Genomic DNA, 23,049 nt, shown 5'->3' on the forward strand with positions numbered 1-23,049 from the left:
TATACTTTTTTGAATAATTGTAGGGGTAGATGATCATTACGTACTGTTGTAGAAAATAATTAAAATTACTGTAGTGCAAGGTTAGGTTAGGTTAGGTTAGAGTGGCTGTCCTGGGGTGGGACACACTTAGACCATAGGGTCCGTTGTGATACCAAAAAAAGGTTGACCAATCCCCGGTGACTATTCCATGAATCATTTGGAGCTGTTTAAGAACAGCAGGAGGGCTTTGACGTCGACTGACTTTAGGCCGGAGAGGTCGTCAAAGAGAGGCTGGCTCAAGTAAGTCCATCTCCTCATGACAGGAGCTGGGCAGTGACAGAGAAGATGAGACATTGTCTCCTCCTCGTCACCACTATGACAGCCCCTGCAGTAGCGGTGATACACTGCCGGGTCCTAAGCGTTCAGCATGCTTGCCGCCCAGCCAGTGTCCTGTGATAGCCGCAACAACTTTGCGAACAGAGGCCCTTGGAAGTGATATGAGAACTTCGAAACGCCTGCAATTGTACTCAGACCATATCTGTCTTGTAGCACCACAAGTACGTTCTTCCCTCCATCTAAGATTGTCCGGATATCCTCTTTCAGGAGTAACTTGCAGTTCACAAATGGAACTCCCGGGTATTTATTGATGCTCGTGTCCGGCAGCATTGTGCCATTTCTGGCTTCGCAATTTCCTGGAATGGCCCTGTGTCCCGGTACCCGTACCAGGTTTACATATATTTGTTCTGTACTCTTTACTGTGTTAATATCTGAACACTTTTCATTATACAATATTTACCAAATTAATATTTTATTTAATAAATCAAAAAATTATGTTATTAATTTATGAATGTGATACAAAAATATTTATTAATTAATACCCTGCTGTTAATCACAAAAGTATGATTAAATGTTCACAACCAAAAGTAGACTACATTTTTTTTAACAGGTTTTCATATTATTTCTCTGTTTATAATAATATTACTTACTCATAACGCAACAAGTGAGATGATGAATCAATTTTTTAATTTACGGTTTCATTTTTTTTTCTTCATCCATTGCTTAGTTTGTATATATCTTGTTTTCTTGTTATAGATTTAATCTGGTTTGAAAACCTACTAATCTTAAAATTTTACCATTTTAAGAAAATATTTATATCGTAAATAATTTTAACAAAATCATCTACAATTTAATTACAGGATTGGATTATTTTTTTTAAATTCATTTATTAGAGACATGGAAAAAAGTTACTTTTAAATTTTAATCAAATAATCATCGTTTAATTCGCACCGTGTGTGAGTTTTATTGCAAGCGTTTCCATGGTAACGATACACTACTTTAATTATAGAATTGTATGGATGCATATATAATTGTATGGATTGCATTTATAACTTACATTGAATATTTAATATTATTGTCTCACAAATTTAACTAAATAATTATGATAATTTACATTTGAAAAATAATATTTGTGCAATTTGATTTCTTATTTTCACAATTTTTAATGCATTAAGTTTATAATTAATTAGTGTTTTTCAATAATTTTAATTTGACATTTTCTATAACATTAACATGTAAAGAATTGCATGTTAATGTTGCAATTCAATTGCATGAATTAGTTATAAAAGCCTACTATATCGCCAAAATTTTTCACTGGAAGCGCTGACATCGTTTTTATTGTCCCTATCATGACTACGCACACGAAATATGCAGACTGATTAAGGCAGTTCTATTCCTACGCTATCAGTTATCGCATGACGAAATAAAATACTACGCAATCCATCTTTAAAATAAGAATTTACAAATTTAACAATAAAACACATGTAATTGAAAATTACAAAAGAGCATAACCAAATCGTGAGTGCATTTAAAGAAGTATTCTTTTCAAAGACACGTAATTTCAAAGTCATGTAACTGTACGTGATCATTTATAATACAATTTATGGAAACAAATTATCATATTTCAAAAAAAAGTATACAAAAGAATAAAAAAGAATAAAAAAGACCGATCAATAATAATTCTCTTTTCAAGTCATCGATAATAAAATTTATGATAATTTACAACTTTGAAAACACAATTAAAATATTTTAAAAAACTATTTAGTTCCAAATGATCACATACAAAAACTTTCTTCGCATAGTAGAGCGCTTGGTTCTGATGTCCAAAATAAAAGTTTCTAATTAACACGTTCCATTTCACTTTTTTTAAATGTTGATTTTTTTTTTTCATTTAAAAAACTATATTAGATAATGTAAAGCCATCTCTGTATTTAATAAATATCACTCGTGTAAGATTTCTCTAATTTCTTTATTATACTGAGAGATTATTAAAGGTTGATGGTGACGTAGTACATTAAGATTTTGATGTCGTTTGTATTTAATATAACAGATGTTAAAACGAGTTGTAGTTGCGATTCGCTGGAGCTAATCAATAAACTGTATCGGTGATAATAAAAATTTTCGAACACCTGTAATTTTTGTTATTGTTTTATGACGATCTTCAAACAATTTGGTACACAAAAACTCTAGAATTTGTAGCATTTTTACGGCGGTTGGGTTATTTTTCGGGGACGTAATCATAGCCTTGATTTTTTATTATGCGTCATGGATTTGAATGAAACTGTACATGTAGATCATACATGAGATTAACACATGAGCTATAAATTATAAAGATAGATATATTTAAAAAAAAATAAATAAATTTAGTTTATTACATTTAACTACGCCGTCTATGAGCATCATTTTGAACCATAAATTAAATATTTCTGTAAAAATGGTGAACGCAATGTAATTCATGGCCACCTGTTCTGGTACACTTAATAAATCAACACTATATAACATTTAAAAAAAAAATGAAACCAGTATCACGTGATAATTTAAAAAAAAAGAAGTAAGATAAGTTGAAAGTCGAAGAACTCGTAAACTTATCACCATTTTGATGCCAAAATCACGTCGAGTACCAAATATCTTCCTCTCTATTAAGAAAATCAATTTTATTGCATTATTTACTCAAAAATAAATTTCTGTCCTCTGAATATCTATTTCTTTTTAATTTAGATCCAAAGTAAACTGCATCCGTCATATAAAATGTTTTATAGTTATCAGTCAACCATTTAAATCACACGTTACTTACAATTAATTTTAATGTGTTTCTATTAATTGTTATTATGGTAAAAGCAACTTATGTGAATTTGATTCGATTATTATCAATTTATACAGTAAAGTGATATCAATCGATATAATGGAAAAAAATTAGTTGTTTGTTAGAGTCTGATAATGAAAAAAAAAATTAGAGTGAAGGTTTTTTCTTACAAATACCCTGCAGAAATTTTGAAATTAATTACTATTTATTTCATTGACATTAGATGTAAGATGTGTAATTAGCTTTTGATTAGAAATCGAATTTTAATTTAGTTAAATTGTGATGCGCAAATTCAAGATCATGGTTGTTTTTTGGTCTTATTTATTACTAAAAACTTTTTGTCTTTTACTTTTTAATAGTAATAGTCGACAAGCCCATACTATAATTTTTCGGGTGTAATGACCCACCAGGAATCATGTTGGAAAAGATGCTCCCATATGTAAAAGTAAGTTTAAGCACCATGGTGTTAGTTTTCCGCGAATTGCAACATGGGCTTGTAGTCTATAATACTTCTTTTCGCATTGACAAAACTTCTAAAAATATTTCATATTATATCAGGAACAGGGTTCGAAAATATCCGATATTTATTCATCAAAATTTTGATATCTAAAAAAAAACTAAAATGTTTTAAAGGTTTTATTTACTTAGACACTTCAAATCAGACAAATGAAACCAACGTTTTTTTACAATTTTTTTAAGGGGTACCCCTTTGAAAAAAATCGAAAAAATCGAAAAAATCGAGAAAAAATTTTTATTCCCTATTTCGATAAAACTCAGTATATAAGGTAATTTTGACCCAAAAAGTTCAAAAATCGTTTTTATTTAATTGTTGGAAGCATAATTTTTGAGATATCTTCCAAAATCGTCCATTAAGAGCAATTTTCTCCGAAAATACGAATCCTATCGTCATATAAACCCAATTTTTGAATTTGTTGGGTCAAAATTGCCTTATGTACTGAGTTTTATCAAAATCGGTGACAACAAAATTTTTTCGATTTTTTACAATTTTTTTAAGGGGTACCCCTTTGAAAAAAATCGAAAAAATCGAGAAAAATTTTTTTTTCCCTATTTCGATAAAACTCAGTATATATGGTAATTTTGACCCAAAAAGTTCAAAAATCGGGTTTATTTAACTGTTGGAAGCATAATTTCTGAGATATCTTCCAAAATCGTCCATTAAGAACAATTTTCTCCGAAAATATGAATCCAACCGTCATATAAACCCGATTTTTGAATTTGTTGGGTCAAAATTACCTTATAAAACTGAGTTTTATCAAAATCGGTGACAACAAAATTTTTTCGATTTTTTACAATTTTTTTAAGGGGTACCCCTTTGAAAAAAATCGAAAAAATCGATAACAAATTTTTTTTCCCTATTTCGATAAAACTCAGTATATAAGGTAATTTTGACCCAAAAAGTTCAAAAATCGGGTTTATTTAATTGTTGGAAGCATAATTTCTGAGATATCCTCCAAAATCGTCCATGAAGAGCAATTTTCTCCGAAAATACGAATCCTATCGTCCTTCATTCTTGAGATATAGTCACTCAAAGTTATTTAAATTTTTTGTATAACAGAAACAATTATATTTAGAGTATAAGTAGTGTAAGAGAGATGTCTATTATATACAGAATTACAGACGTTTATTATTATGATATTATCATACAGAATACCTGATAAATGCACAGTAGTTAAAAGCATGTTAAAATTAATACTTATTTGAGTGTGCTAAGCATATCTATACGTACATACCACTGCTGTATGATGTAGTACACTATTTTAACAATATTGTACAAAGACAACCACTTTAATGCCCACTAAGTAATTGAAACATTCGTCTTACGTTTTAATAGAATGTGTATGAAATGTAGGTGAAATCGCAAAAATCATATAAAAATTGCTACAGAATCTTTGTCAATTGGTTGGTCAAATTTGACCAAAAAATCTAAATCATAGGTTTAAATGAATAGGTAAAATAAGTCCATGCTAATTAAATAAAAACAAAAAAACAAACAAAACGAGAAAGTTTTTTGTGTGTTTATGTGCTTTAAAAAGAAGAAAATTTAATTAAATCATCAAATCGAAAAATGTGGTCACATATTACTTATTATTGTTGTTCACATTTAATTATGCACACAATATTTACATCATGGTCTTTCGACTAGTTTTGATATATAATATGTTACATTCAATCGTAAACTAAATTGACAAATGTCTTGTCTAGCAATCTTAATTAAAGAGAATTGAAAAAAATACACTCGAACCAGGACTCGAACCCGGACTTCTTGGATTCATGTCAAGCGCCCTACCAATTAGGCTATTCGAGTTCTAGACACGAATGCAATTTTTTCAACTCAATGAATTTTTTTACTTTGTTTATCCACCTTATTTATTATTATTACTTATTATTGTTGTTCACATTTAATTATGCACACAATATTTACATCATGGTCTTTCGACTAGTTTTGATATATAATATGTTACATTCAATCGTAAACTAAATTGACAAATGTCTTGTCTAGCAATCTTAATTAAAGAGAATTGAAAAAAATACACTCGAACCAGGACTCGAACCCGGACTTCTTGGATTCATGTCAAGCGCCCTACCAATTAGGCTATTCGAGTTCTAGACACGAATGCAATTTTTTCAACTCAATGAATTTTTTTACTTTGTTTATCCACCTTATTTATTATTATTACTTATTATTGTTGTTCACATTTAATTATGCACACAATATTTACATCATGGTCTTTCGACTAGTTTTGATATATAATATGTTACATTCAATCGTAAACTAAATTGACAAATGTCTTGTCTAGCAATCTTAATTAAAGAGAATTGAAAAAAATACACTCGAACCAGGACTCGAACCCGGACTTCTTGGATTCATGTCAAGCGCCCTACCAATTAGGCTATTCGAGTTCTAGACACGAATGCAATTTTTTCAACTCAATGAATTTTTTTACTTTGTTTATCCACCTTATTTATTATTATTACTTATTATTGTTGTTCACATTTAATTATGCACACAATATTTACATCATGGTCTTTCGACTAGTTTTGATATATAATATGTTACATTCAATCGTAAACTAAATTGACAAATGTCTTGTCTAGCAATCTTAATTAAAGAGAATTGAAAAAAATACACTCGAACCAGGACTCGAACCCGGACTTCTTGGATTCATGTCAAGCGCCCTACCAATTAGGCTATTCGAGTTCTAGACACGAATGCAATTTTTTCAACTCAATGTCACATATATTATGAATTACATTTTGTTTGTTATTTGAAATTAAAATCAAGGTTTTGTTTGTTTGTTTTTTAAATCTAAATGTTTTTTTTAATTAAAAATATTATTTGACAAATAATTAATTTTTTTTTAGATGAATACTATTTTTTTAATCTTTAATTTAATCTTTGTATTTAAATAAGTATTTATTGCGTTAAATTCTTTTATTATTCAATTTCGTGTAATAAACCGGAAGTAAAATGTGCGATTGATTTGATTGTAATCTAATTATGTAGATAAAATCTGAATGATTTATAACCTAAAATTCGATTTAACTGACTATATTATGAGTTGAAAGCCTAAGTTAAGTACCCACTTTCGGGTTTTAATTTAATTTACTTTCGGTTTATAAATTGAAATTGGGTCCCACCTGCTATTAAACTTAATGCGGGTATTTTACTTAGGCTTTCAGTCCATAGTATAGTCTATTAAAACCGAAGTAGACTTAACATTTGTTTATAGTATACTATATTAAAACTTTTAAACCAATTTTTTATTCCTAATTCAATTTAAACATATAACTTATATGTATTTTTCTAAGGTCCTTTTAATTTTCTTTAGTTTGATACCTTACTCGATAGGTTTGGTTAAATTTTTTTTACTTACGTACTGTTTTACGCCAAAAATTTTTTCAAACACCTATCTAATAACTCTTGGATTTTTGAGACAAATATAATGATACCTTAAATGTTGAAATCGATTGAGCCGTTTGGAAGATATGAAGTAATATAGAAATTCACATACAAGATACGCGCGAAAAACATGACCACTTCTTGACAGTCGGGTAAAAAGGGTAATGAACAAGCTTTCGATTTCATTTAATAGTTTTTTTGCGTAAAACCTAATCTATTTCTTGTATGCTTTCAAATTTATTATATATTTCTCTTTTCATTTTTCAATTAATGATAAAATTTTTCAGGTTTTGATTTAAAACTGTAAAAGTATCAGTTTTTGAATTAATAGTTATAGTTAGTTGATCACGATCCGATTATTTATATCGAAGATATAAAGCTAGTTAAATTTTTCGCTAAACCTACATTCCATTTTAATTTTGACTATCTAACAAAAGAAATTTGAATAGTATTGTTGTGTGGGACCTGGGGCTCTCATCACACGATCAACTATGTATATGATTTGACCCATCAGCAAAATAAGAAGTTCATTATTCTTTTGTTATTATATTTAAATAATAACATACATAATATATTTAATGTTTATTATTAATTTAGAATTGTTGAGATATTAATATGATTTTAATGTATATAAGGTATGCGGAAGTTATCACATTTTTCTACACCTGCTGCAGTTTTATTATGGGCTTATGGATCATCGATACCTCTCATGATTTGCGATTTAAACATAACATAAATTGAAATTCGAGTCTACATATCTTACGTTATACTACTGTGCCCAAAAAATAAGGTGACATTTTATTTATTGTGAAAATTCTTAATTTATTCTTCCAAATCAATTTCATCCAACTCAAAGTAAAACCCTCCCGATGCAATGCACTTATGCCAACAGATTTTTCAATCTTTGAAACACTTGTTGTCAATTTCCGGGATTGCCTTCAGTTCGCTGCGCCTTCAATCTCCTCTATCGTATCAAAACGGTGTCCCCGGAGCGGTCTTTTGAACTTGCTGAACAGCCAGAAGGCGCTAGATCAGGTGAATACGGTGGTTACGGAACGATGTGGGTTGAGTTTTTGACGAAATGATCACGAATTGAGTGCAGTATAGGATGATGCATTATCATGGTGTAAAAACCATGAATTGTCTGTTCATATTCCACAATTCCGGCCTTTTTAGGCGGATAGCGTTACGCAAATGATGCATAACGTTCAAATAATATTCCTTGTTGACTGTTTGGCCGGGAAGAAAAATAGTCCGTTATATATTTTTGTATGGGAAACAAGTTGTTATAGGCACGACTTTGGTTAAAACCTTTCAAATTTCTAAGAACTGAGTATCGTGATATTTATTTCAATAACTATGTCTCAATTTAAGGATGTACGAGCGTCAGGGAAATTTTGGATAAAGGGCTTGATTTTACGCTCGTACTACCCTAAGCCAACAAAAATAGCCAATTTATCTTTATGTGGTTTATCGAAATAGTAGTAATGTGTATAACAGAAGGTTTAAATATGCAAATATGCAAATAATAATCACTTGTCTATGATATTCACATAACAAAGACCATCCCAATAACTATCACTATAAGCAAATCATTAGCCAAACGTAAGATAGATGAAGAATACACAGAATTAAAGGAAGTGGAATATTACACAGCAGATTAATCTTGACACAGATTTGTATATAAATAATAATTTTATTATTATATACAAATTCATCAAAAACTCTATACACCTTTATAATGGATGTGAATTTTTTTAAATAATTATGCTACACTCACTGGCAAAGTTTACCGTTCACCCAATATCGTTTGAGATTGAATAAATATGCCGTGTTGTTTTTGTGAATGTATTCTTTTATTAAGAAATTACGAGCGCCAAGGCAAGTTTAGACTTTTGTTTGAAATTATTTGTATCTTATTTTCAATTTTGATGATGAATTTTGTTATAACTTCATGATTGTAGACGAAAAATAAGAATAAAATTGTTCGATATCTACCTTGGTTTTCCAAATATATCGAAAGCTAAATAATTAAACAAAATTTTGCAATTTTCAATATTTTGAAAATTACTCCAAATATCGAAAATTTTTACTCTTACTTTTCGTCTTATATTGTCAAGTTATAACAACATGACTCACCATTAAAATTGAAACAGCAGATGATTGAAATTGCAGAAATTGTAAACTTGGGCTTTGTAAAAAATGTGCATGCCAAATTTCATTAAATTTGGATAATTAGTTTTTGAGCAAGAGTTTCGAAAAAATACGACTATTACTATAAAGTCCCATTTTCTTTTAGCATGGACGCTTACAGTTAAGTAAAATTAACAGGTGAACAGTTAATTTAGCTGGTAAGTGTATACCCCTTCTTTCTCCTCTCGTCTACAACGTCAAAATTAATCAAATGAATAGTTTAAAAAATATTAAAATTCATTCACATGTTGGTTGCTTGTTTATCATTTGGTATAATTTCACTGGGTTTCTAAGTATGTTTCTTTTTGTATGCTGTTGTCTTATTAACCTATTAAAAATTTATTTATTTTTAACTGAATTCATTTAATAAATTAACTGAAATAATTACATATTTTAGTACTCTGTAATTAAATTTAATAAAAAATATTATTTATTATTTTCATATCATCTAATAAATCTTGAATAGATTAAAAATTGGGCGATTTATTCATAGCTGGGAATTAGTTAGCCTATAAATTTTTTGAATACTGGATACTAATTTTAGAAGCTGAAAGAATAATTGAGAGGTGATTCGTATATATATTTACGTAAAATACAAATTCTTTCTATCCCAGAGCTGTCTAACGTCCTTAAAAAAAAGAGCTGGCGAAACAAATGAATGTAAATTTGGTATAAGAACTGGGACACAGTCCAGGAAATTGTGAAACCGGTGAGCTTGTTAAAAATGACACAATGTTGTCGGATACAAGTATCAATATAGGTATCCAGGCCCATCTTAGACGGAGACAAGAACGTATTTACGATACTACAAGACAATTATGATCTGAGTATAATCGTTGACATTTCGAAGATCTTATATTGCTTCCAAGAATTTATATTACCAAAATTGTTGCGACTATTACAGGACACTAGCTGGGCAGAGCAGATACGCTGAACTTCTGGCCCTGGCAGTGTATTAAGACTTTTCCAGGAGCTTTCACAGTGGGGAGGGGGAGAGAAACGATGTCTCATTTTCTCTGCCACTGTTCAGCTCTTACCATGAGGAAATGGACTCACTTAAGCCAGCCTTTCCTTGTACGACCTCACCCACTTGTCGTCCAATCACTCCTGGTATTCTTTAACAGCTCCAAATCGTACATGGAGTACTGACTGAGATGGGTCGATATCACGCCCTTTTCGATATTATAGCGGAGCCTATGGTCTAAGTGTGTCCCTCACTAAGTCAGCCACTCTAACCTAACCTAATCTAAATTCATTTCATTTACACATTCGTTCGAATATTCTTAATCAAGCGTCATGTATGACACTTGAGGATATATTTAAATTAAATCAAATCTTTGAAATGTTTTATGTTAGTTTTAGTAAACCATTAAAGGTTACCAATTGATTAAACTTTTAGATAAACGAAGTAAGTACAAGAAACATAATATTTGTTGGATGACCTTCATGTTTAAAAAACACTTGAATGTTTTTTTATCTGAAATATGTCCAAAGTAATTATTTACTATAAAGAAAACTACTTATATCCTATTTCTTTTAAGACAACACAATAAAAGACTGTCTATTTAAACAATTATCTCGATAATATTTATTCATAATACACGAGGTACTTTTCTCACGAAGGTACTCCGAATGTTTCCACTTAGGATTGTATAACTGCAGCAAGTTGTATAATGGAATAAATTCTCCGTTAAATCCGTGGCAAATTTTTAAAATAATATCTACAAACTTATTCATAAAACATAGTTTTGACGAAGAATTAAAAACATTCCTAAAGTGAAGTGAAAACAAACAATTCACTGAGTTAATTGTTGAAATACCATGCATAGACAGTGTTAATTACTCTATCACATTACACATACATACATGTCACACATATATAACTGATAATCCAATATTAATACATACTGTAAAAATTTGCATCTAATGTGCGCCCTCGTGAGTAAATGTTTACAAAAAACTGTTTCAAACAAAAGTTGTTTATTTTTTCATAAGGAACATTTTTAACACTTTTGTTCTATCGCTAACGGTTTACAAGATGGGTACTACGGACCCAAGACCTAATTAACCTATGTTGCTCATTTACGAACTCGACCTCACTTTTTACGTCCTGAGCACGCTGTAAAAATTTCAGCTTGATCATCATTTTTCGTTTTTGATTTATCGTGTCAACAGACGGACATCTGAAAATGGACTAATTAGGTGATTTTATGAACACCTATACCAAAATTTTGTTGGTAGCATCAATATTTTTAAGCGTTACAAACTTGGGACTAAACTTAGTATACCTTGCATATTACATATATGCATGGTATAAAAATACGATGTTCATACAAGCCAGTTCACCAATTTACGGTGAAGAAGTTTAATAATTGGGTGTATTGGGTGTATTAAGCGCAAATCTCACGCTGGCATTAAAAGCTTTCTCTACTCCTTAACTGGTAATACATATACTCCATAACTGGTAATACTTTAAATTAGAAAGTTGTTATTGATTAAAACAGTAATATTTTTAGTTCGAAATATTTTTCCGCAAACCGTACCGTTTGGGCAAAATCGAACTGAAAAGTTTTACCCAAAATTGTTTTTTCTGTGGAATCTAGGCAATCTTTAAAAAATTTTCCAATCAAAGTGGTTTGTTTTTCTAAAGAAATCGTTTGTGAAAATGCTTCACATCGACTCAGGTGCTTATTTACCACGCCGCAGAAAGTTAAGGTTCATGGATTTTTTTACTTATCATATCCTAGAATATTAGGAATAATGCTTGCATTGTAGTGCATTTCTCCAAATGTCTTCTACTCACCCTAAAAACTCTTACAGTTATATTTAAATTTCTACACTAAAAATTTAATTTATTCATTAAAAAATTATGTAAACACAAAACACAAAAAAATTCCAATATAGAAAATAACAGTTTTTAATTCTTGACTTGATTGCTGTGCGTTCTGAGTGCAGCGCATATGAACAGAGTCAACAGTCTCTCTTAGTTCGTAACAATCTCTACCTGTTTGTACATAGAATATGTAGATGTAGTGTTAAATTGTTTTGTTATTTATTAAAGTGTATGTAACAAATAATCATAATCAAGTATGTAATTTGTAATGTAACACAATTTACACAATAATATAATATTGTTTCTTGTAGTAGGTAGGGGAAATTACAATTATTGTACCTTGGAGGCAATGTTGGTGACAGTGTTGCATTTACCATTTAAACAATCTAGAGACCTCCATCGGGACAAAAGGTACCCGTTTGAGGTTCCAGAAATTTGAGAGAACTAAAAAAAAGTGTTGTTAGGTGCTCTAACGTTGCAGGTTTGTCGATACAGACGTGACTCTTAAGAGAAACCCGTCACAAAAAGAAAATCAATGGTGTATTCTTGGCTACGATGATATACATTATTTATCCTATCTCCAGTGCTTACAGTTTTTCCTATTTTTGTACAATGATGCGAATGCTTTGCTGACTAAGACGATTAAATTGGCCATCTTCCCGTCAAAGCATAGACAGTTCTTACAGAATTGTTATAAAACACAGTCAACAATTTAAGCATTGAGCATTGCACAGTGGAGTATTTATATCAAATTTCTTTCTGGTCAAAAGTCAGAAAACTCAACTTCTCTGTTTTGCATTGAAAATTGTTTTTTCGTATAGTTAGATAGCCATTCCATCACAAAAAAGCCACTTGAGTTACCTCAACTTCAACCCCCACCTGTTTTGCAAGCCGCAATCTGCATGCTCTTCCGGATGCATATTATTATTGTTGCTGCTTTCGATTTACCGTGTCGTTCAATTTATGTTTACTGTGTTAATTAGTGTAATTGACTAAAGATTTATATTGGATATTGATTCATATTTGCTGTTAAAAAAGGTAATTTTTTTCATTAAATTTTTCATACACAATTTTTTTTGTTAATATGTCAGGCTTTTTCGGGAAAATTGTTTGTAACTAGGCAAAGTTTAAGTTTTCTATAGTATGTTTATGAAAAAAATCTTGCGTGAACTTTCTTTAAAGACTAGGGTAGCTAAATAATAAGGATAGATTAGGGTAGCTTAAGGGAAGAGTCCAGAAAAGGAGCAAGCAGTTTGTCAGTGGAACTTTACAACTTATAATTATTCCAGAATCACGTTACGTGGAAATAAAGTATAGATAAGATAAAAAGTGGCTCACTAGCAGAAGAAATTAAAAAAATTGAAGAAGAAAATGAATTAATTTGGTTTGAAGACGAATATGATGAAGGCGTGTATGCTTTTGCATCTAAATAATCTTTGAACTTTACTCCACTGTGCGTTGTTATACGATTCATAATATAAATGGAATATTTCAAAATTTGAAACAAACGAAAGTGTATATAGGAAACTGAAATTGGATCTCTTTTATAAATGTAGATTTAGATTGTTTTCTAAGGTACAATACGTTACCCTGTCTTAAATATAGGTATGCTATATTACTACTGACCTTGTATTGTTTTTATATACTTATAGTTTATTAATACTACATACATATAAACCCACTATCTAAAATAACTGTTTATTATTTTTAATATAACTATACTTTTTATACTTACCTTTTACCTACTAGTGATGTTACCAATTATTATTACTAACTACCAATAATAAGTGTGTACCTATTTTAAATACTGCATCTGATTTGATTTGTATTTGCTTGGTACAAGTCGCAAATCTCTCTAGAACAGGGGTCGGTAACCTTTTGAGACAAAAAAGCCAAAATTTCACAATTTTTAAAAACCCACTTAAAAATTTTGTTTCAATATTATAGTATTTGCGCTTATATATTCTCTATACTCTATATACAGTAGAATCTCGATAAGTTAAAGTCCAAGGGAAACAAAAAATATTTTAAGTTATAGAGGTTTTTAGTTATCAAGGGTCTATGTTATTGAATGCATCAGAAGGATGGGTTCAATAAAATACTGAAAATAAAATACATATGTAATCATATTTATTCACATTACTTACATTACATAAAAATAAAACAACAACTAAAGGTTTAGTCTACTTATAAAAATCTGTGATTTTCTTTTGTTTTAAAAAATTCACTGTTTCTAAATCGATTTGATTTTCAATGACAAATAGAGAGGAGAATACATTATCTTCTATGTTGCTACACTGCTCTATAAATGATCGTACAGTTGTTTTGACACTCTTTCAAAATGACTCATTCACACAATTTTATGTTATAGAGGTTTGTGGAAACATTTCTTTTAGTTACTGAGGGCCTAACAGAAATTATTTATTTAAGTTATAGAGGTTGCGTATTTTAAGCTATAGAGGTTTTGGGCTCTGATGGGAAGGGAACATAGTATTTTTTGAAGTAACTAAGGTTTTTATGTTACCGAGGTTTAACTTATCGAGATTCTACTGTATTATAAATGCGAAAGTAAACATGTTTGTTTGTTTGTTACGCTTTCACGCTAAAACTAGCGAATGGTTTTTAATGAAACTGTACAACAATATAGCTCATACTTCAGAATAACACATGAGATATAATTTATAAATTTATATTAATTTTAAAAAAAAATTAAAAATTAATTAAATTTGATATTACCATAAATTACAGATTTCTGTAAAAATAGTCAATATAAAATATTTCACGGCCATCTTTTCTGATATACTTAATGAATAATTACGACTATTATACATTTAAAAAAAATAGAAAACCATACATATATTTTACCTGTGTAAAACAATTCTTAGCATTATTTCGAGTGTTATAGAAAGGGGATAAGCGAGAGCAATCTTTATCAATTTTTAGTTTTAACCCAGCGAAGTGGATGGGTATTAATCTAGTGCTTAATATTTCTCACTTCTCTCCTAATACATAATACTCGAAATATATGTTATTACTTATTTATTATGAAGCCAAATTGTTTAGTTTTAAAATGGAAATTGTTCAGCGAACCGAGCGTGCAACTGCTCTTTATAAATTATTATAGTCTTTGTTTTATTCTGATGTATGAGCTACATTATTGTAAACGTAAAGTTTTATTAAAATCCATTAAATAGATTTTTATTTGTTAGTTGGCTTCGTAATTTACTTTGTATTTTATATTCATGCCAGAGAACACTTGTTAGCACGAATATGTTTACACTACCCGAAGATCGTTGGCACACCAAATGTCAACTTCTCTTCGAAGCATTCTGGAAGATTATTTCATGCGCTGAATATTAGTCTCTCAACACGCTGGATTTCTTTTATAGCTATCCACTTGTCTTGTCTGACATGGATGCATTTCTGGACTCTTCCAACTTGTTTTCTGTGATTTTGCATAGGTATTTTAAACTCGTTTGAAATTTTAGTTATTTTTCTTTTATCAATTATTTGTATTTCGACAAATTATTTTTTGACGATTCATTTGTATGACATCATACTTTGATTAAAAATTGTATTATTATTCACAAAAAAACTATAAAAATTTACTTTAATTGTTATGTCTTTGTTCTAGAATTTTGGTTTGACGAAACTTTTCTGCACATCATTCAAATCATAACATTCAAGGTAAGAGCTAATTGAATCTCTAAAATAATTTTACTACTTTTTAACGACATATTTCGAAAGGTATTACTAAATCATCCCCAAGGGCACTACCAAAGAGAAAGTAATGCTTCTTCTGCGTCTTCTGAGTACACATTTTTATACCATGTCTATATGAAATATACATAGTTTAGTTCCAAGTTTGTAACGCTTAAAAATATTGATGCTACGAACAAAATTTTGGTATAAGTGGTCATAAAATCACTTAATTGGTCCATTTCCGGTTGTCTGTCTGTCGTCTGTCCGTCTGTCATCACGATTACTCAAAAAAGAAAAGACATATCAAGTTGAAATTTTTATAGCGTTCTTAAGACGTAAAATTGAGTTCAAGTTCGTAAATGAGCAACATAGGTCAATTGGGTCTTGGGTCCGTAGGACCCATCTTGTAAAGTGTTAGAGATAGAACAAAAGTTTAAATATAAAAATTGTTCCTTATAAAAAAATAAACAATTTTGTTTGGAACATTTTTTCATAAACATCACTGTTTACCCGTGAGGGCGCAAATTGTATAGTTTGTATTATATGGGAAAATCAGTTATATATGTATGTGTGTGTAATATGAATGATAAATGTTAAATATGCCTACTTTTGAAGTAATTTATTTATTTAAATAATATGGCAACTTCCTCTTAAAACTTTCAGAATTGATTTAGACTTAGTCATATAAAAAAAATTAAGGATTTTATCCAAAATTACCCACTCGCACTTCTTTTAAATTTGACTTTTTACCGAGAAAAATGCATTTTAAATGGCACATACAAATTATATGAATTCCATTATAGAGAAAGTTTCAATTAAACATTAACCAGACATAAAAATTGTGCAACAAAAATTATTTTTTAATATTTTTTTTTTGTTTAAAAGATGATTCAGTTATAAGTGAAAAATAATAATTCTTCACTTTCACAACAATCAATTGTAACAAACAAAACAACGCTTTTATTGTTTAAAAAAAAACACGACCCGAATGCATTTTTGATTTGTGTCTGTTGTGTAAATTTAATTTAAAAAAATTTCTTATAAAAATAAAATAAATAAGAATGATTTATTAGAAAATAATTGGCCGGATCTCTCTTTAAATATGTAAACACTTATTGTATATATTTCCTGTATTTGTGTGGCTGTAGGGTGATTATTTTGAAATTAAGATTATATTGAAATTAAATTTTTTTTATTAAAATTGTTGCAAATCATTGAAAATTTTTTTATAATGTGGATAGTTCTACATACTCAGGAATTTTCGGAATCGTCTTAGTTAAAAATATCATGAACAAGTGAAAACAAACAGTTGACTGAGTTAATTGTTGAAATACCATTTACAGAGAGTGATTATTCTATCACATTACATATACATGCATGTCACACATACATAACTGATATTCCCAAATAATACATACTATACAATTTACGCCTAATTTGCGCCCTCACGGGTAAACAGTGATGTTTACGAAAAAATATTTCAAACAAAAGTTGTTTATTTTTTGATAAGGAACATTTTTACATTTATACTTTTGTTCTATCTCTAACGGTGTACAAGATTGCCCCAATTGACCAATGATGCTCATTTACGAACTCGATCCCACTTTTTACGTCCTGAGTATGCTGTAAAAATTTCAGGTTGATATCTTTTTTCTTTTTTGAGTAATCGTGTTCACAGGCGAACAGACAGACGGACGGACAACCGAAAAAGGGCTAATTAGATGATTTTATGAACACCTATACCAAAATTTTGTTCATTGCATCAATATTTTTAAGCGTTACAAACTTGGGACTAAATTTAGTATACCTTGATATATATTACATTTATATACATGGTATAAAAATATGAAAATGTTGTAATAATATCATTGCAAATTATTTTTAAATAATTATAATCAATCATTTATTTAAATATCTATGTGAAATTTTTAGTAACTTATTTTGTTTTGTTATATTAACCGTCAGTTAATAAGTTAACCAACCATTTATTTTATAACAGATGTGTGAGAATATAGCGAAATAACTTTTATTCATCTGTCAAAATTGAAACATAACCTAAATTGTTCTTAAACACAGTTAAATTTTATTATTTTTATTTTAAATGATCGAAATTTATTTTTTTTAAACGGTTTCATGGTAATCCAGTCACTAAAATATGTATTATAGAGTTTGAGAATATTCTGGAATAACCAAGTATTTAAAATTTGGATCGATTGCATGAACATCTTTGTTTTGTCAGAAGGGCTGACAGCTCCGAAATTATTATAGGGCAACCAGGAGCTCCGGCCATTCGATTATGAATTGTTTTTCAAAATACACTGTAGATACTGTAGGTTAAATATAAATTTAGAGCCCCTAGCGTTTGATATAGTCATTACTTCAAACTTCACTTCAGTTGATATACGTCAAATATGTATCTAAATCTAAGCACATAAGTAAGTTGTTACCCATATGAGGATATAGGTAGTACGGGCGCCAAGGCAAGTTTTGACTTGTAATTGAAATTATCTTTACCTTTTTTTCAATTTTGATGATGAATTTTGTTATAACTTCATTAATGTAGACGAAAAATAAGAATAAAAGATTTTCGATATCTTCCTTGGTTTTCGAAATATCGAAAGCTAAATCATTAAACAAATTTTTCAATTTTCGATATTTTGAAAATTACTTCAGATATCGAAAAATTGTATTCTTACTTTTCGTCTTATATTGCCAAGTTATAACATAATTCACCATCAAAATTGAAAATTTATATTTTTTTTTTATATTTGTGTCCCCACAACCGTGCTTATACATTCTTAATGAGTCGGGCACAACGGTTTTTTTTTTTTTTTTTTCAATAATTTATTAAGTTTTTAAATTTAATTTAATTCTTTTTTATTTCCACCGACTAGTTTTAGAGAAATCTATGAAAACATATCCATCCATCTACCATTTTCCCATAAGACCAATGTTAATATTCTTTACTTTTTATGTCATTTATTTATTTAAATAATCTGGCAACTCCCTTTAAAGTTTTTAGATTTGATTTATACTTAGTCCAACTTCATATTAAAAAAAATATCAAGCCTCTTTATCCAAAATTAACCTGTCGCTCGTACATCCTTAAGAGTTTTATGCGAGGAAAATTGTTGATAGAGAAGAACCTACTTTTTAACTGTTTTCATCCTGATGACAAAATGATAGAAAATTTCATAAATAGAGATAAATATCCTTTTTCAATACAAAAATAGATATTTTTTTACTTATAAATAAAACGATTAATATGACAAATAGGCATATATTTAAAACAAAATCTAACCTAGATATTACACAAAAAACAATATTTTTTTCTCTATTTTGTATAAATATAAATAGGATTTCAATTGTTCTATTGTTTTTAAAACATAAATTCAAAAGATAACAATTTACTAGGTTTTAGTTTTATTTTATTTTAAAACTAGAGTGATACCCACCCGCTTCGCTGGGTTTAAAAGTAAAGATTGATAAATATTGTTCTCGCTTATTCCCTTTCTATAACACTCGAAATAATGGTAAGGATTGTTTTACATAGGTAAAATATATGTATGGTTTTCTATTTTTTTAAATGTATAATAGTCGTAATTATTCATCATATCAGAGAGGATGGCCGTGAAATATTTTATATTGACTATTTTTACAGAAATCTGTAATTTATGGTAATGTCAAATTAAATTAATTTTTAAATTTTTTATTAATATCTCTTTATAAATTATATCTCATGTGTTATTCTGATATATCAGCTATATTGCTGTACTGTTTCATTAAAAACCATTCGCTAGTTTTAGCGTAAAAGCGTAACATACAAACAAACAAACATGCTTACTTTCGCATTTATAACATATAGAGATAATAATAATAATGTAATAGTTGCACTCGGCTTACCTATAATAGTTGATAATTCTTAATAAAAAAAGAATTCTTTATTTGCTTTCACTGGAATTCATAGTTTTTGTAATGATAATATTATGATAAATTAATGTATTTTAAACGTTGAGGTTATATTTGATTTAAATAAAATTATAGGTTATGTGTTTAAAAAATTTTCAATTGTTTTTTTTTTTTAAATGGTTAATACTTTTGTGGTTTGTATAGGTCATGGCTTTTTGAAATCGTTTCTCAACTTTCTTTTCGGAAAATTCAAAAATTATGTTCTAAATTAATTCCTAGTTTTTCAGCAGGCACTGCATTGATGGTGCATATCTTGAATTACGCTTATCGTACGTCCAAATGAACACGATTTTCGTTATTTTTGGGTCAAAATTAGCTTAGAAAATGATTTTTATTAAAATTGGGAACAAACAAATTTTTTTGATTTTTTCGTAATTTTTCGAAGGGGTACCCCTTAAAAAATCACAAAAAATCGAGAAAAATTAATTTTATTCTATTTTGATCAAAACTTCATTTTAGAGTAATTTTGGTCCAAATAAAACGATGCGACCAACCAAAAATCGATAAGACTTATGGTTCTCGAGATATCAGTTCTACAGAGCTTCAATTCGAAATCCGCTGGATTTATGAATAATAATTGAAATTGATTTTCGATCCACGCCAGAAAAAAACTCACTTCTGCATTTCTCACACAAAAAGTAATTAAAAATAACTTTTTATTTAAAAAAAAATCGATTTAATAATAAATATGACGTTTGCATAATAATTTGATGTAAAATTATAAATTTTGTAATATTTTTAATCATGAGTTTATCGATAATTTCAAATTTAAAATCTCGTTCAGTTTGTAGTTGACTAGTAGTTCAGATTTATTAATTTATAAACGTGAAATCAGATAAGCGATAACGCTTCTGGTGTTCAAATAGTGTTGCCACTTTTTAAAAATTCGTGAACTGAATATTTTAAAATTATAGTGTTTAGTGTACAAATTAAAGTTAGAAATTGTAATTCTTCTTGTCTTAGAATTTTGGGTGAGTTCAGTGATATGCGTTTTTATATTAGAACAATTAGGCACATATTGGATCAAATATGGGTGTTCGCACCGTGTGTGAGTTTTATTGGAGGCGTTTCCATGGTATCGATACACTACTTTAATTATAGAATTGTATGGATGCATTTATAATTGTATGGATTGTATTTATGACTTACATTGAAAATTTAATATTATTGTCTCACAAATTTAAATAAATAATGTTTTTCAATAATTTTAATTTGACATTTTATATAACATTTACATGTAAAGAATTGCAAATTAGTCATAACGACCTCCTTTATCGCCAAAATTCTTCACTGGAAGCGCTGGCATCGATTTTATTGTCCCTACCATATCTACGTACACAACGAATATACAATCATAGAAATAAGACCTGATAGGGCAAATAACAAGCGCTAGGCGAATGAAGTATGGAGTTAATATCGAATCAATATTTTTCTTTAAAAAATTTAGTAAATCCTCAAATGGAAGTAACATGCAGTCATAGAAATTAGACTAAATAGAACACTCGATAATCGTTACATGACAAATAAGAGTAAAAACTTAAACAACTTTCTTCTTGTTGCTCTACTTGAAATGTGTTCATTTTAACGCTTAATTATAGTATTTCTGAATTTGATCCGGTAATTTCATATACCAGCTTTAGTAGAGATTGTATACATTTTGAATCAAAATTACTTGCTTTTAATGAAAATATACTGGGTATTTCAAAACCATCGCATAAGAGCAGTCTATGATATATGTGGGTAAGATTGTCCGCCATTTTTAAAATAATGACAAATAGACAAAATGTTACTATATTCGTTGTGTGCGCAGTCATGGTAGGGACAATAAAATCGATGCCAGCGCTTCCAGTCAAAAAATTTTGGCGATAAAAGAGGCTGTTATGACTAATTTGAAATTCTTTACATGTTAATGTTATAGAAAATGTCAAATTAAAATGATTAAAAACACTAATTAATTAAACTTAATGCTTTTAAAATTGTGAAAATAAGAAATCTAATTGTACAAATAATATTTTTCAGTAAATTATCATAATTATTTGTTTAAATTTGTGAGACAATAATATTAAATTTTCAAGTCATAAATGCAATCCATAAAATTATATATGCATCCATACAATTCTCTAACTAAAGTAGTGTGTGGTTACCATGGAAATGTCTCCAATAAAACTCACGCACGGTGCGAATAAGTAAACGTAAGATTTTTTAATTAATGATTTGAAAATGTATTTATTTATGTAATTAAGTTTCAATCTGCAGACTAAGAGAAATTCTTAAAATTATAAAATGATACTCAACGAAACTCTACCTCGGTAGGTAATGATCAATCGGATCCAAACACTCCAATATTCTTCTTAGGAAATAATTCTCACATATGACTTAAACGCGATAGTTTTGAAACACCCAATATTCAATTTATTATTATTTTTTCATTTAAATTGTAAAATTTTATTTGATATGAAGTAATAGTATATAAATTTTTAGCGGCGTTGTAAAAACCGGCGTTACGCTGAATGATTCTATCACGTACTAAATGACGTTCTAATACATTTATTACATATTCAAATAATACACCTACGTATTTCCAGTGCAACGTTCGGTTATTCATTTCATTTTTCACGCATACAAAAATTATTAATAAATATTTTAACAATAGAATTCGAGCATTTTGCTATGAATCCGTATATAAAAGGCAACTTTTGTACCAATAGTTCTCGCTAGCATACTTTTTCATGGTACCCGGAGGATTTTTTGATTGCATGGGCAAGATTAAAATTGATAAATATTCTTTTTTTAAACGACTTCAAAAAAGGAGAAGGACTGTAGTAGTAATTCGACTGAATTTTTTTTTATGTGGTGACGCGGTCGACTAACCAACCGGAATACCTATAATGAAGATGTGCTTGGAATATCTCCCCCTATAATAGTTTTAATTATATTTTGGTTTTGTTTAGGTTTCGATTAACGTTTGATTATCGTAAATAGAATTCATTATTGATGGTCAAGTATTGTTCAAAACATGTTTATATAGCGAAGCATTGTATTGGTACACAGGAAAGATTATTTTAATTTTTAGCGGTAAATTATTTAGTCCAGTCTGTAGTGCTTAAAATCAACCAAAAAAAAAAATTCTATGAGCCAACTGAAAAAAAAAAGTGAAAACAAACAATTGGCTGATTAAATTGTTGAAAAATCCTGTATAGAAACTGTTGAACTTTTGTTCTATCTCTGACGGTTTACAAGACCTTAACCTATTTTGCTCATTTACGAACTCAACCTCACTTTTAACTTCCTGATATACGCACGCTAAAAAAA

General features: G+C 29.0%; 1 protein-coding gene across 1 annotated transcript in view; it reads left to right on the top strand.

Annotated features, from left to right (window-relative positions):
- LOC123300890 (probable serine/threonine-protein kinase DDB_G0282963) overlaps positions 1-23,049 on the top strand; it is a 98,937-nt gene that overhangs the window by 31,889 nt on the left and 43,999 nt on the right. The window contains exon 3 of the mRNA XM_044883554.1: positions 15,701-15,753. The gene's annotated coding sequence lies outside the window, so the exon portion shown is untranslated. The remainder of the gene's footprint in view (positions 1-15,700; positions 15,754-23,049) is intronic.

Source organism: Chrysoperla carnea, chromosome 5, assembly GCF_905475395.1.
Source record: "Chrysoperla carnea chromosome 5, inChrCarn1.1, whole genome shotgun sequence".
Lineage (NCBI taxonomy): Eukaryota > Metazoa > Arthropoda > Insecta > Neuroptera > Chrysopidae > Chrysoperla > Chrysoperla carnea.